We start from the raw sequence: 15,662 nt of genomic DNA, 5'->3' as shown, positions 1-15,662 counted from the left end.
CAACCCAGATGTTGGCTTGAACATCGCTGCTCTCATCCCTGTTGTTGATAGGCCTTGCCTTCCTTCCATCTGTGATCTGACTTTCTTGCATAATAATGGAGGGAGTTCGTGTTTAGAATAGACTCGGAACGACGGTCTGGATTTGTATTTTTGACATACGTTAATTTTTATCATTCTTGAATGAAACTTTGGAAATTTGTGGTAAGTTCCAATGGGACCAAACTGCTGAGGTCATCGGTTCATAACCTTACTCACTACTTAATCTAACTTAAACTAGCTTACACTAAGGACAACACACACATCCGTGCTCGAGAGAGGACTCGAACCTCCGACGGGGGAGCCGCGCAAACCGTGGCAAGGCGCCTTACACAGCGCAGCTACACCGGTGGTCTTGAATGAAATGGTATGTGAGAGGAAAGTAAATTCAACTAATGACTGCGTTATAGTCTCACGCTTACACAATTGTCAACCGAGTCATACTCACATGATGTATATGTTTCATATTTTCTTTCTAGCCTTTCTCTCGACCTATGAAGTTGTTTCTAAATTAGCAACATAATGGCTATGAATTACCATGTTAACCATATAAAGAATGAAACCTTCTATGAGTAGTAACAACAGTCTTCTCATCTAATATTATTTATGTCATACGAACTACACTGTTGTCAGTAAAGTACATAAACGAGCCGTGGTGAGCTTTGTAAGATATATATCGTAATTTCTAAAACAGGAAGTAGTTTGAAACTAGCAATGACCGTGATAATGATGCTAATGGTTAAGCTTATGACAAAGGCATAGTGCTAGATGAAGTCATGTAGTATTATGAATGACAGAAAGCTGGTGCGAAAATTTATACGATAGGTGGTAAGAAGATCGTCTTACATCATTAAAGCCGCAATGAAGCAATTTCATTTAACAATAGTTACATAATAATGAAATTTTTGAAACAGCTGAATTATTCAGGCAGTGTTAAAGGACCATCTTAGGATGATGAATCAGATGGAAAATAATCGACAGAATAGAGTGTTTCAAAAAAGGGCTTTACAATTCTGAAAAGTCATATAAATTAATTCAGAGTATCTACAGAGGTGAGTGTAGTGTCAATTTTTGGGAAGCACATCAAGTTTCGTCTAGCGTAGTTTGCTTGTGTCGAATCGTACCGTAAGGAGTGCAGTTGCGTTAAAGATGGGTGCCTTCACTGGACCCGAAGGTGCTACCTGTGTGTTTTGGTTTGAAGAATCGAAGTGGGCGGCAACAGTTCAGTGCAATTTTCGTGCCAAGTAGGCCTAAAATGTATGAGTGGCGTTAATGTTTTGTAGAAACAGGGTGCTCGGTAAGATATGTAAAATCGGCAGGTCGTCGAAGCACATCCAAAGACGTCGGTGAATTAGCGAAACAACGTTTTGTATGCAGCCCTAAGAAATCAACCAGGCGCATCTCGCGAACGGCAAATCCCACATACACTATGTGATCAAAAGTATCCGGATACCTGCCTGAAAATGACTTACAAGTTCGTGGCGCCCTCTATGGGAAACGCTAGAATTCAATATGCTGTTGGCCAACACCCAGCCTTGATGACAGCTTCTACTCTCGCAAGGATACAATCAATCAGGTGCTGGAAGGTTCTTCGGGAATGGCAGCCCATTCTTCACGGAGTGCAGCGCTGACGAAAGGTATCGATGTCGGGCGATGACTCCTGGTAGGAAGTAGGAGTTGCAAAATATCCCAGAGGTGTTCTGTAGGATTCAGTTCAGGACAGTGTCCAGGCCAGTCCATTAAAGGGTTGTTATTGTCATGTAATCACTCCACCGCAGGCCGTGCATTATGAAAAGGTGCTCGATCTGTTGATAGATGCATACGCCATCCCCGAATTGCTCTGCAACACTGGAAAGCAGGAAAGTGCTTAATACATCAATGTAGGCCTGTGCTGTGATTGTGTCACGCCAAACAACAAGGGGTGCAAGCCCCCCTCCATGGGAAATACTACCACACCATAACACCACCGCCACAGACACTGGAAGACGACGTTCACCGGGCATTCGCCATACCCACATCCTGCCATTGAATCACCACATCGTGTACCGTGATTCGTTACTCCACACAGCGCTTTTCCACTGTTCAATCGTCCAAAGATTACGCTCCTTACGCCAAGTGAGGCGTCGTTGGGCATTATCGGCGTGATTTCTGGCTTGTGAGCAGCCGCTCGACCATGAAATCCAAGTTTTCTCACCTCCCGCCTGTCATAGTACTTGCAGTGGATCCTGGCGCAGTTTGGAATTCCTTTGTGATGGTCTGGATAGATGTCTGCCTCTTACACCTTGCGACCCTATTCACAACTTACCGATCTATTTATGTACAGGTCTTAGCTACACGAGACGGGTAATGTGTTAGTAGTGGCATATAAGTCGCACCGGAGGCGCCCTACGCAGCGTGAGAGTAGCTTCGCACTGACAGTGATACCACAAGAAGAGTATGAGGTGATGCAGTGAAGTGGCAATTAGGATGAGGAGTGGCACAGAAAAATCCTCCAACGGGAGTCGCGGATAGCTGCTTTTGTGACCCATCTGGTCTGCAGGCGTTGCACTGGAATGTAGCTACATTATTTTATTCACTCTTCGATATCACTTCTGCTAAGAACTGGAAGTAGAAGAAAGAGAAGATGCCCAACATCAGTTCTTGTCTGTTGACAGAAGCGGTAATGAGATATAGTTATATCCCTTGTGTTGCAGTAACGAGAGAGGTGGCATAGTGGTCAGCACACTTCAATGGCAGTCGGAAGCATTACGGTTCACATACACGTCCTGCCGTACAAAATTAGGTTTTCCGTGATTTCTCTTAACAGCTTCAGAGAAAAACCACGATGGCTCCTTTGATTGAGCACGTGTGATTTTCTTCCCACCCTTGAAACAATCAGAGTTTGTGCCTCGTCTCAAATTACCATAATGCCGCAAAAGACACATTATTCATCCCTCGCAGGACAAAAACAACGTTTGGCATTGGTTGCAAGTCATCTGATGATAATAGAAATGAGCGGTTGGCGTCATTGGCCGGGAGGACCCTTGCAGGTGTAGCCGCTTAATGCAGGTTTTATTATATTCGACGCCACATTGGCTGACCTGCGTGCAAGACGGGGATGAAATGATGTTGAAGACAGCACAACACCCAGTCCCTGAGCGGAGGAAATCCCCGACACAGCCGAGAATCGAACTCGGGGCGTAGGTCAGCAATCCGTCACTCTGACCATTCAGCTATCTGCGCGGACAAGTCATCTGATGGTGATCACTGAAAGAAGGGCTAATTTTCAGTTAGCACTTTTTGTGTCGATGTAAATATATTGCAATGTTATACAACGGTCTCCCGATTGTTCAGTACTTGTATTTCATCAGTCAGATAATACACAAGATGTATGACGTGCTTCCGTATGGACTGAAGTGCTAAGAAGGCCGACGGTCTCCTAGCACGCAGCGAACGCTCACATGAAAGTAACTTTCGTTGAAACTGCACAATCATCTTGATGCGCTTGCTCAAAGCGTAGTCTTCCTGCAGACTGCACAAATACTTCGACCGACCTTCAGTGGACTCCTAACCGAATTGAAAAGGAAAATAAGTTGCAGTTCTTAGTTTCAATTTACAGCGGATATACTTCCATGGTTAATCACAAGTACAGAACAATTCGATGTGCACTCCAGGCGTAACACGCTAATAAGAAGTGGCATGTTACGAACAGTATCCTATTACCGCGCTGCTGTGGCAATCGACGAACTAACTCCGGCATTAGGTTTGTTGGTCCATTGCGTCATAAGCGATAGGACAAATATCCTGTAGATAATTAAAGTCTCAGTAGCGTCTTAGTGCTTAGCTACTAACTGAACAATCTGATCATGCACACAAAACGTCGATGTAGGTGAAACATACGTTGACCCACATGTTTCCACACTTGCCACAGAGTTACAGCAAGCGATAATGTATCACGGTAACGTAAATTTCAGGAAAATTTACATGCTGTGGTGATGTAATTATGATACGCATTACCATGAAGTCAAAGAGACATTTACACTGACGCTGCAAATAAATACATTGACCAGCAATAATTTGTAAGCGGAACCCTCTATCCATTGCACATAACTCTGAATGCCGAACGGTGTTATCATGCATCGCGATATAAAAAATAACAATTATACGAAGGGTAAGTGCAGAGTAATGACGTTAACTTGCGACGTTCAGAGTAGCAAAATTGCATTGGCATTATTATACGGCCGGCGGCGGTAGTCTTTCGGTTCTAGGCGCTCAGTCCGGAATGCGCGACTGCTACGGTGGCAGGTTCGAATCCTGCCTCGGGCATGGATGTGTGTGATGTCCTTAGTTTAGTTAGGTTTAAGTAGTTCTAAGTTCTAGGGGACTGATGACCACAGATGTTAAGTCCCATAGTGCTCAGAGCCATTTTAAGCCATTATTATACGGCTTTTCGCTGCTGCAGTTGGATAGTGTCCGTGAATTTACTGACTAGCATTGTGAGGCAGCACGTTTTTCTTTTACAGGCTGACACTTATTGAACTATATGAAAAAAATCGTACTAACTTCTGAACGGTTTGCGTTAGGACGTTCAAACTACTGGCTGGCCGCGGGAAGTCATGGGAATTAGTATGCATATGCGCATTTGGTTTAGAGACAAAGCCCAGTTTCCTTTGGATGTGTTCGTCAATGGACAGAATTTGAGCATTTGGGGGACTGAGCCAGCCGGTGTGGCAGAGCGGTTCTAGGCGCTTCAGTCTGGAACCGCACGACTTCTACGGTCGCATGTTCGAATCCTACCTTCGGCATGGATGTGTGTGATGTCCTTAGAGTAGTTAGGTTTAAGTAGTTCTAAGTTCTAGGGGACTGATGCCCTCAGATGTTAAGTTCCATAGTGCTCAGAGCCATTTCAACCATTCTGGATGACTGAGAATCTGCATTTTTCGATCTAGAAGTCTCTTCACTCTCAGCTGGTGACTGTATGATGTGCACTGTTCAGTCACGGAGTAATCGGTGCGATATTGTTTGATGGCATGGTGACTATAGAACGGTGCTTGAAGGTTTTGCAAGATGATTTCATCTCCTTTATCCAGAGTGATTCTGATTTCGACGAGATATGCTACACTGAAGACGGAGCTCGATTCCATGAAGCACATGAGAGTTTTCCGTCCTGGAGGAGCACTTTTGTATCGCATTCTGGCTCTGGGGGTACCCATAGGCCTCTGGCATGGGACTCAATTGGTCGTCATATTCTCTGGATCTGAATACATGCGACTCCTTTTTGTGGGACTATGTGTAAAGACAAGGTGTACAGTTTTAACCTCAAAACAACTTCTGAGATGAAAACATCCATTCAGGAGGTCATCTACAGCATCGATGTTGCAACACTTCAGCGGCTCATGCAGAATTTTGCTATTCGTCTGCGCCATATTATCGCCAATGGAGGCTGGCATATCGAAAGTGACATAACATATACTGAAATATCTGTAGTGACGTTTACATGTTGAATAAAGTGCGTGTACGCTGAGTTTATAACTAATTTACGTTTTTATCATATAGTTTAATAATTGTCACTATGTACAAACACCGTGAATTAAAAACACATCCTCATTTGGATATTAGCTCACAAGCTTCAGCGCTAGTGCTAGACGCTTGAAATCGTCTATCTACTAATCCAAGGTCCCTTCTTCAACCCTTCGCCAAAAATTAGGTATAAAGCTACGTTGGGATAAGTAAAAGTGAATTTCATAAAAGCAATACAAATTTGTCCTCCTGTATTTCGTAATAAACCCAAGTGAAAGTGATTCACGGAACCGGGTCTTCAGGTACTAAGAGAAATATCACGAGAAGCGTACAGTCCCATTATAAGAATTAACATTCGGCGTCTACTTAATTACTGAATATCTTTCACAAATTATTTATCGAAATCCGTTTGTTAAACTGATAAAGAGATGGACATTTGACGGTATTCCAGCCCGTTGACCTACACGGATTTCTTCGCCATATTCTGTCCACACCATATGAGGTCGCAACAACTATTTGCATATGGAAAACACAGCAGCAAAATTCCACAGAGGAAACTGGAAATCTGCTTGTAGATAACCACTACAATTAAGCGCCTCGGCAGAGCATTTGCACAATGAAGATTCCAACGGCAGGTGTTTGCTTCAGTTGAAACTTGCGCCCTGACTGTCTGGGACGGATGTCTAAAACTCTTCACTGACGATTAGTCTCCATCTACGAAAGACATCTTCAGAGATTAATTGGCAACACAACTGAAAAGCTTGAGGGCACCCCGAAGTTAAAGACCATATCGCGTGCTGCTACATGCTGAAGCGCTTCTGGCTGGTGGCATCACTCTCGATTAAAAGCGATCGATCGTTGCTGTCTGGGCGCAAAGTCAGCATGCATATTTTATTCTATTTAACCTCTTTTTACGACGGTCAGACCACGAGAAGTAGTATTAACATTCGCTTAGTCGAACGGCAAAGAAACTATCGATTTGGAAGCACAGGTCCTTTGGCCGCAGAGGAACATGCTTTTCAAATTGGAGACCATGAAATCAAATTTAGTTACACTATTGTTTTAACCAAGACAACCTATTATTATGAGCAGTTGCACAGAGAAGCAATATAAATTCATGAACATCATGAATATTTTATACGAAAAAAGTGAAATAAGATGCCGATTTCGACTAAGCTACAGGAGAATAACGAACTATTGCTTCTAATCGACAATATGATTCATGCTGTCTTCCACACAGCTCAGAATGCGCCTATAAATTCGGGTGCACTTGAGTTTTCGATGCACTTGCCGATTTATCGCAGAAGATCTCTGCCACAGTGATACTATAAATCAGCAAAGCCTCTAAGTTCGAAGTTTTAAGTGAAGTGTTCTTCGATGTTTGCAGCCCAATACGCCCTACGCTTTTCTCTTACGTACCAATGGGACCAGCTTTAGAGAGATTCCAGCAAACTGCTATCGTAGTAGTATCTAACTCACGAAAGACAGGTGGATATAACTTCATTATCGTCTTATGTACAATGATTATTAGTTGAGAGAAGCGTAACTACGTAACTCAAAGTTTTCTCGACCAATTTCCGTTGCAAGTAGCTACCTGTTCGATAAAGAAACTTTCCTAAATTTTTCCCCGCTTCCGTAATGGAACAATGTTCCTATCTTTTTGCGGTGACTAGTGTTTTAACTCGATTTATGCGGGTCTCAATTTGCTGTCATCTGCCAACCTCTTTAATCACACCAGCACTTGCACCGAACGTTCTCTATTTTCTTGCTTCACATATTCCAGTCTCCGTTTTCCCCTACAGTTTTTACCCTCTACATCTCCCTCTTTTTTTTTTTTTTAGGGTCATCAGTCTACTGACTAGTTTGATGCGGCCCGCCACGAATTCCTCCCCTGTGCTAACCTCTTCATGTCAGAGTAGCACTTGCAACCTAGGTCCTCAATTATTTGCTTGACGTATTCCAATCTCTGTTTTCCTCTACAGTTTTTCCCTCTACAGTTCCCTCTAGTACCATGGAAGTCATTCCCTCATGTCTTAGCAGAGGTCCTATCATTCTGTCCCTTCTCCTTATCAGTGTTTTCAAAATACTCCTTTCCTCTCCGATTCTGCGTAGAACCTCCTCATTCCTTATCAGTCCACCTAATTTTCAACATTCGTCTATAGCACCACATCTCAAATGCTTCGATTCTCTTCTGTTCCGGTTTTCCCACAGCCCATGTTTCACTACCATACAATACTGTACTCCAGACGTACATCCTCAGAAATTTCGTCCTCAAATTAAGGCCGGTATTTGATATTAGTAGACTTCTCTTGGCCAGAAATGCCTTTTTTGCCATAGCGAGTCTGCTTTTGATGTCCTCCTTGCTCCGTCCGTCATTGGTTATTTTACTGCCTAGGTAGCAGAGTTCCTTAACTTCATTGACATCCTGATGTTAAGTTTCTCGCTGTTCTCATTTCTACTATTTCTCATTACCTTCGTCTTTCTCCGATTTACTCTCAAATCATACTGTGTACTCATTAGACTGTTCATTCTGTTGAGCAGATCATTTAATTCTACTTCACTTTCACTCAGGATAGCAATGTCATCAGCGAATCGTATCATTGATATCCTTTCACCTTGTATTTTAATTCTCCTCCTGAACCTTTCTTTTATTTCCATCCTTGCTTCCTCGATTTACAGATTGAAGAGTAGGGGCGAAAGGCTACAGCCTTGTCTTACACCCTTCTTAATACGAGCACTTCGTTCTTGATCGTCCACTCTTATTATTCCCTCTTGGTTGTTGTACATATTGTATATGACCCGTCTCTCCCTATAGCTTACCCCTACTTTTTTTAGAATCTCGAACAGCTTGCACCATTTTCTATTGTCGAACGCTTTTTCCAGGTCGACAAATCCTATGAACGCGTCTTGATTTTTCTTCAACCTTGCTTCCATTACTAGCCGTAACGTCAGAATTGCCTCTCTCGTGCCTTTACTTTTCCTAAAGCCAAACTGATCGTCACTTAGCGCACTCTCAATTTTGTTTTCCATTCTTCTGTATATTATTCTTGTAAGCAGCTTCGATGCATGAGCTGTCAAGCTGATTGTGCGATAATTCTCGCACTTGTCAGCTCTTGCCGTCTTCGGAATTGTGTGGATGATGCTTTTCCGAAAGTCAGATGGTATGTCGCCATACTCATATATTCTACACACCAACGTGAATAGTCGTTTTGTTGCCACTTCCCCTAATGATTTTAGAAATTCTGATGGAATGTTATCTATCCCTTCTGCCTTATTTGACGGTAAGTCCTCCAAAGGTCTTTTAAATTCTGATTCTAATACTGGATCCCCTATCTCTTCCAAATCGACTCTTGTTTTTTCGTCTATCACATCAGACAAATCGTCACCCTCATAGAGGCTTTCAATGTATTCTTTCCACCTATCTGCTCTCTCCTCTGCATTTAACATTGGAATTCCCGTTTCACTCTTAATGTTACCACCGTTGCTTCTAATGTCACCAAAGGTTGTGTTGACTTTCCTGTATGCTGAGTCTGTCCTTCCGACAACCATATCTTTTTCGATGTCTTCACATTTTTCCTGCAGCCATTTCGTCTTAGCTTCCCTGCACTTCCTATTTATTTCATTCCTGAGCGACTTGTATTTCTGTATTCCTGATTTTCCCGTAACATGTTTGTACTTCCTCCTTTCATGAATCAACTGAATTATTTCTTCTGTTACCCGTGGTTTCTTCGCAGCTACCTTCTTTGTACCCTCTAGTACCAAGAAAATCATACCGGCGGAGGTTCGAGTCCTCCCTCGGGCATGGGTGTGTGTGTGTTTGTCCTTATAGTAATTTGGGTTAAGTATTGTGTAAGCCTAGGGACTGATGACCTTAGCAGTTAACTCCCATAAGATTTGACACAAGTTTGAACATTTGTGAACAAGAAAGTTATTCCCTGATGTCCTAACAGATGTAGGCCTATCATCATCCTGTCTTTCTTCATCTCAGTGTTGTCCAGATGTTGCTTTCGTCTTCGGTTCTGTGGAGAACGAGCTCATTCTTCACCCATCCGTCTATTTTCCAAAGTCCTTCTATAGCACCGCAATAGAAATGCATCGATTCTTTTATTTTCTTTTTTTCCAACAAGCTGTAATTCAATTCAACACAATTCTGTGCTCCTAAAGTACAGTTTCAGATTTCTTCCTCAAATTAAGCGTAATATTTAATAGCACGAGAACGCCTTTGGTCACGAGTTCTCACTTCGCCTCACTCGGCTTTTTATGTCCTCTTTGCTCAATTATACCCAGAAATATTCATATGTCAACCAACATTGAAAACCGATCTGAGTGTTGAAATCGTCGAACGAATTACAGCTAGTTCTTTTCTTTGCATTTGTTTGAACCACTGTGGAAGACGGAACGCTCATTCTGCTCTCCATGGATATTATTTGGATTAACTGAGAAAATTAAATTTCTTTTAGATATTCTCACCGTTTTACATTTAACGTACGTGTGTTATTCAAAGAGACCTGAACAACGTAGCCAACAATGCCGAGCTAGAAGTTCAATTCCATAATTTCAAGGAACAATTTTGAGTACCAAATGCCATGACGTTCGGTTTTCTGCAACGTGAAATATAAGTGGTACAGAGATAATATCACCATTGTTTTCAGTGATTTATTTGTGTGTATTTTTGCATACGGATCCAACGTATTACAAGCTCCATACGATGGTAAAGTAGGTATTATAAAATAAAGGTAAAACAACTTTTCATGAGGTTTCGCGACTGAATCCTGATGATGTCGATTTCATACCACGGCATTTCGGCTGATACCCCTCATCCATCTCCACTTGAGCTTGACAACTGCAAACTGCATCTGTAATACAAAAACTGGCCGGTGGCGCACAGGCATAGAACTTAACTGCCTGAGCGCCCTCTTTCGTGCTTAGCGCCCGCTGTTGGGTATTACTCCAGCTAGGGCGCCCACGTCCATGCTTAAAGGTGTTATTGAAAGCACGGAGATCGCAACGAGTTGGATGTGCCATTAGACGTAAAATTTTTTCCTTGTGAAACAGAAATCACAGGAGCCCAAGGCTTAATCAGATGAAAGTCATCATCGTAAGTAATGAGTTCATCTGTCAACATATTTCTGCATATTTATGCAAAATTCATGTCATTATCAGGACTTTCGTGTCTCTGTTATCCATGCAACGTACTGTGGAAAGGCAGAACTCAGTTATGGCCGAATATTTGGCAGCGACATGTGGGTACGGCGATCAAGTTCCACACAGTTTTCATACATTTTGCGTGTGGTCTGGTCAATGTAGGCTTTGCCACAGTGTCATCGTACTCTGTAGACCGCAACCAACAGCTGATTCATATTACTTGTCACACACAGGACGTGAACAGCTTCTTTCGCTGTTTATCATCTGACCGGATGTGTATATTCCTCTCTGAAGCTTTATAAAGCATCCGTGAGAACTGTCCATTTTTCTTTATCATAGACAGCAAGTGTTCCTCCTTTTTTTCATGGTTTTCCCTATCTGTATGTCAACTGTAGTTGAACATTCTGCTTCCAAAGGACGATCCATTTATTACTCTGTTATGTATTACTCTGTTATGTATTACTCTGTCTTTGAATAACACATCATCCTGCGAAACAACTACGTACGGATGTACCTTTCGCAGATGCTTTTACTTATAGTAATGATGGTTCTCAACTGTTTAGTTCGTTGGAATGCTCATTCTTCTACGCAACGACAAAATTGTACGCTTGTACCATATTTAAAAACAATTAATTTTGCCAGTACCTAAGTATCCTAAAAATCCACGATTAGACTAGAAAAAAATTCTGAAAAGCTACGTTGGAAACGCAACTCAGCACTGATGTGAAGACCGTTGAAGATGAGAAGGATTCATCGAATGGGCAGTGATGGTATCCTACAACGAATCCACAAGAAAGAAATTCAGAATGACTATAAGAGATAGAATAGTTGGACACAGCTTACAACACAAGTCGTTGTTGAAAGCTGTAGGCGACGGGATTTGGAAGAAACATTGTAACGGTAGCAAGCCTAGAACGAATAGCACTATTTATATCGTTGGCTCTGAGCACTATGGGACTTAACTTCTGAGGTCATCAGTACCCTAGAACATATGTTGATATGTTGTTGACACTCCGGTGTGAGAAGACGTCAGCGGTGACTTTAGGGCGTGTTCTAAATTTTTATGTAAGATACACACACCCACACCCACACAAGCACACACAATAATAAAACGATATTTTTAAATCTTATATTTTACGCGAAATAATTACTGTATACTACTCTTTCTCTGGTTTCACTAATGTCACAGTCGACTTTATTATGAGGTTGACTTTTGTGTTGCTGAAAAGCCACCAGTAAAGTATATTTCACATATTTGTCAGCAACAGTCCTTGACAAAAAGGCTATAGTTTCCATTACAATTCCAGAAAATACGAGATAATATATTCCAGACTTATCTAGCAAGCAAACGGCTAATTAGGAGGGGGTAGTGAATCAGCACGATTCTTCTTAAAATAATTTTGCAGAATAGTGGTATATCACCTCTTGTTGTGTAAACAAAGAATTGTAAGAAATTTACATAGGTCAAAACAGAGATTCAAAGATCTTCGACGAACTACAGTCCATTCTAACTCTCAGATACCACGTAATTAGTCCATGAGCATTAGGAGGGTTGCACTCTTGACAGATTGTGTGTGACGTCAAGTCCAGCTGCGCATCCTAGAAAAGTAAGTCTGACTAGGCTAAATTCAGCAGTTGAGAACAAACTTGAGAAATGAATGTGTAGTTGCTGTTTTTGGCAGTGGATTATTAAAGAAAAAAATCAACGACTGACGAATTCTTCCAATAGGAAATAATTCGTAGCCTTTTTAATTTTTTTTGCCATTTGGACTACTTATTTTTATCTTATGTTTGCAATTTTTGTATCCGGTTCGAAACTGGCGATATAAAAAATTCCGAAACATCTGCCTTGGTCCAAATAACCATATTCAATTTGTCAGAAGTGATATTATTGAGACGTGGTACTTAGGAAAGTGTGGACAGCGCAGTATTCAGTTACCGTAGGTTCCTCAGATCTTTTAATCACGTACACGTCAATTGAAAACAATTGCAAACAACTTCCTGGCAGATTAAAACCGTGTGCCCGACCGAGACTCGAACTCGGGACCCTTGCCTTTCGCGGGCAAGTGCTCTACCAACTGAGCTACCGAAGCACGACTCACGTCCGGTACTCACAGCTTTACTTCTGCCAGTATCCGTCTCCTACCTTCCAAACTTTACAGAAGCTCTTCTGCGAACCTTGCAGAACTAGCACTCCTGAAAGAAAGGATACTGCGGAGACATGGCTTAGCCACAGCCTGGGGAATGTTTCCAGAATGAGATTTTCACTCTGCAGCGGAGTGTGCGCTGATATGAAACTTCCTGGCAGATTAAAACCGTGTGCCCGACCTAGACTCGAACTCGGGACCTTTGCCTTTCGAGGGCAAGTGCTCTACCAACTGAGCTACCGAAGCACGACTCACGTCCGGTACTCACAGCTTTACTTCTGCCAGTATCCGTCTCCTACCTTCCAAACTTTACAGAAGCTCTTCTGCGAACCTTGCAGAAGTAGCACTCCTGAAAGAAAGGATACTGCGGAGACATGGCTTAGCCACAGCCTGGGGAATGTTTCCAGAATGAGATTTTCACTCTGCAGCGGAGTGTGCGCTGATATGAAACTTCCTGGCAGATTAAAACCGTGTGCCCGACCAAGACTCGAACTCGGGACCTTTGCCTTTCGCGGGCAAGTGCTCTACCAACTGAGCTACCGAAGCACGACTCACGTCCGGTACTCACAGCTTTACTTCTGCCATGTCTCCGCAGTATCCTTTCTTTCAGGAGTGCTAGTTCTGCAAGGTTCGCAGAAGAGCTTCTGTAAAGTTTGGAAGGTAGGAGACGGATACTGGCAGAAGTAAAGCTGTGAGTACCGGACGTGAGTCGTGCTTCGGTAGCTCAGTTGGTAGAGCACTTGCCCGCGAAAGGCAAAGGTCCCGAGTTCGAGTCTCGGTCGGGCACACGGTTTTAATCTGCCAGGAAGTTTCATATCAGCGCACACTCCGCTGCAGAGTGAAAATCTCATTCTGGAATTGCAAACAAGTTGACAATCAGGAACAATTATCAAATTTGACTGTTAAGACACAATGTCTAAAAAAAAGTTTCTTATGCAAGTTACACTCACGGGTGAAGGCTTCATTGACCAGAAATTCAAGTTATTTGTTGGCTGAAGGCCCCAATTGTAATAACTCAAAAAACAATTGGACGGCTGAAAGCCTGGATAGAATATTCTTAAGAACGAGTTGAACTTCTCCAAGACATACTAAAATATTGTAACAAGTACAATCATCAAATTTTCACTATTAAGAGACAATATATAATTAAAATTTCTTAAGAGTAATTGCTTTCACGGCTGAAGGCCTCATTAACAATTATCATAATCTGGGCAAATCAAGAGAGAAGTGGGCCTCAGACGGAGCTCCAAGGATAGACCTGGGAAAGTCGCTCAACTTTGTAAAAGATGAGACAGGCAGCCAAGAGTTGTATTCACTTAACCGGATGGCAACTCAAACTAGTGACAGTTTAAACGCAGGCCAACATTCTTGCGACGTCTACCTAACGTCTGATAACCAACACAGAAATGGAATAACCCAAGCAAGGCAGAACCAGCAGACAGCACTGCGTCTTCAGAATCAGATGTTTAGAACATCCAGAAACAGAAGGGCCCACTGTGACCAAAGTAGTCCAACAGAAACAAATATCCGAACCACAATCAAGGAGCCTGTCGGAACTGCACGCCTGACCGGACAGCAGCGGCAAGGTGAGAAAAGGTACACTGCTGCGAAAATACGCTAACCTCCAGGGCAGGTAACTGGGGCGCTAGCGACCATTTGGCAGAAAAATACCGCTGGTTGAACTTTATCAATAAACACAAGGAATTTAATGATTAATTATAAAAGGTGGAGGATGGCTAATTAATTTTACCAACTCCAAACATTCCACTCGTTGCTCTTCGTCTCGGCTACCCTGCAAGCAGCAACGTACAAACATATGGCGTGATATCAAAATAGTGGTGGTTTCACTACTGGATTAATGTTCACTCAACTCAAATGTCCTGGGTCCAATGGAGAATGAGGTTGTCGCCCTCGCAGCTACAGCCCCTCGATCCGGCAGTGCCTGCTTGCCGCCAGTGGTCCAAGCATGTCCTCACTGCTGCTCCGTCCCAACCGATCTACCCAGCACACTCCGACCCGGGAAACAACTGACGCCCTTCCGGAGTTAGTACTAGAGTACTAGATATCGATAACTGTTGCTGCTGCCACTCGTGGCCAGACAACGCTAACAAACGTAGTGACGCCAGTAAACAAGAGAAGAAAACGAGAAGTCACTATCCCTATTAGACGATGCCAACCTACCAACGACACCAAAGCGAGCCGCAACACGGCTCAATTATATTCGTTAGCAGAAACGTCAGAAACACCACTACACCGGTTTATGGGTACACTGAATTTTTCCCATTGTTTGGTTACGTGTCTCTGAGTACCAGCAGCGTAAATATAGGGGAGGGGTCAATTGGCGTGGACGACTTGGACGCGAGTGTGTGGACGCTTTGGATGGCTGGTCCGGACGGTAGCACTGAGGGAGAAGCGTCTCCCACTTGGCAGTACTCAGGCATTGTGGAGACAGCTGCCGATAAACTGTGCGGACGAGCAAGTGCAGGCTGCGAGGCAAATTACGCGTTGACAATGCTTCCTCGTGGACGAGTATGTCCAGTAACGGTTGAGGTCATTACTGGAACGGCAGGTTTCTTACTGACCCAAGGGGTTGTGGTATTACTTCACTAAGGACAGAGGTCTCAAGTAGGGTCATTATAGATGACATTTTCAAGTTATTTAAATCAACAATTATGGTAACAGCATCATATATTTGATATCGACTGATCGGATTGCGAGAGGTGCTGTTGTATAGGAATTTGAGCAGTTCTCCTACCACTTTCCACTAGCTGTTAGATGTTTTACTTCATTACCGGAGTCCCGAATCTCAGCGACAGCAATCGGAACCTCACTTGC

The 15,662-nt window shown here is 42.9% G+C and overlaps 1 protein-coding gene and 1 non-coding gene across 2 annotated transcripts in view; both read left to right on the top strand.

Annotated features, from left to right (window-relative positions):
- The window catches only part of LOC126267526 (synaptogenesis protein syg-2-like), a 973,159-nt gene that overhangs the window by 439,885 nt on the left and 517,612 nt on the right, over window positions 1-15,662 (top strand). The gene's annotated exons all lie outside the window — the stretch shown is intronic.
- Trnas-cga (transfer RNA serine (anticodon CGA)) lies at window positions 13,540-13,614 on the top strand. Its single transcript has one exon. It is a non-coding gene; the product is annotated as a tRNA-Ser (tRNA).

Source organism: Schistocerca gregaria, chromosome 4 (genome assembly GCF_023897955.1).
Source record: "Schistocerca gregaria isolate iqSchGreg1 chromosome 4, iqSchGreg1.2, whole genome shotgun sequence".
NCBI lineage: Eukaryota > Metazoa > Arthropoda > Insecta > Orthoptera > Acrididae > Schistocerca > Schistocerca gregaria.
Note: the sequence above shows the minus strand (reverse complement) of the source record. Positions and strands in the feature narration are given on the sequence as shown.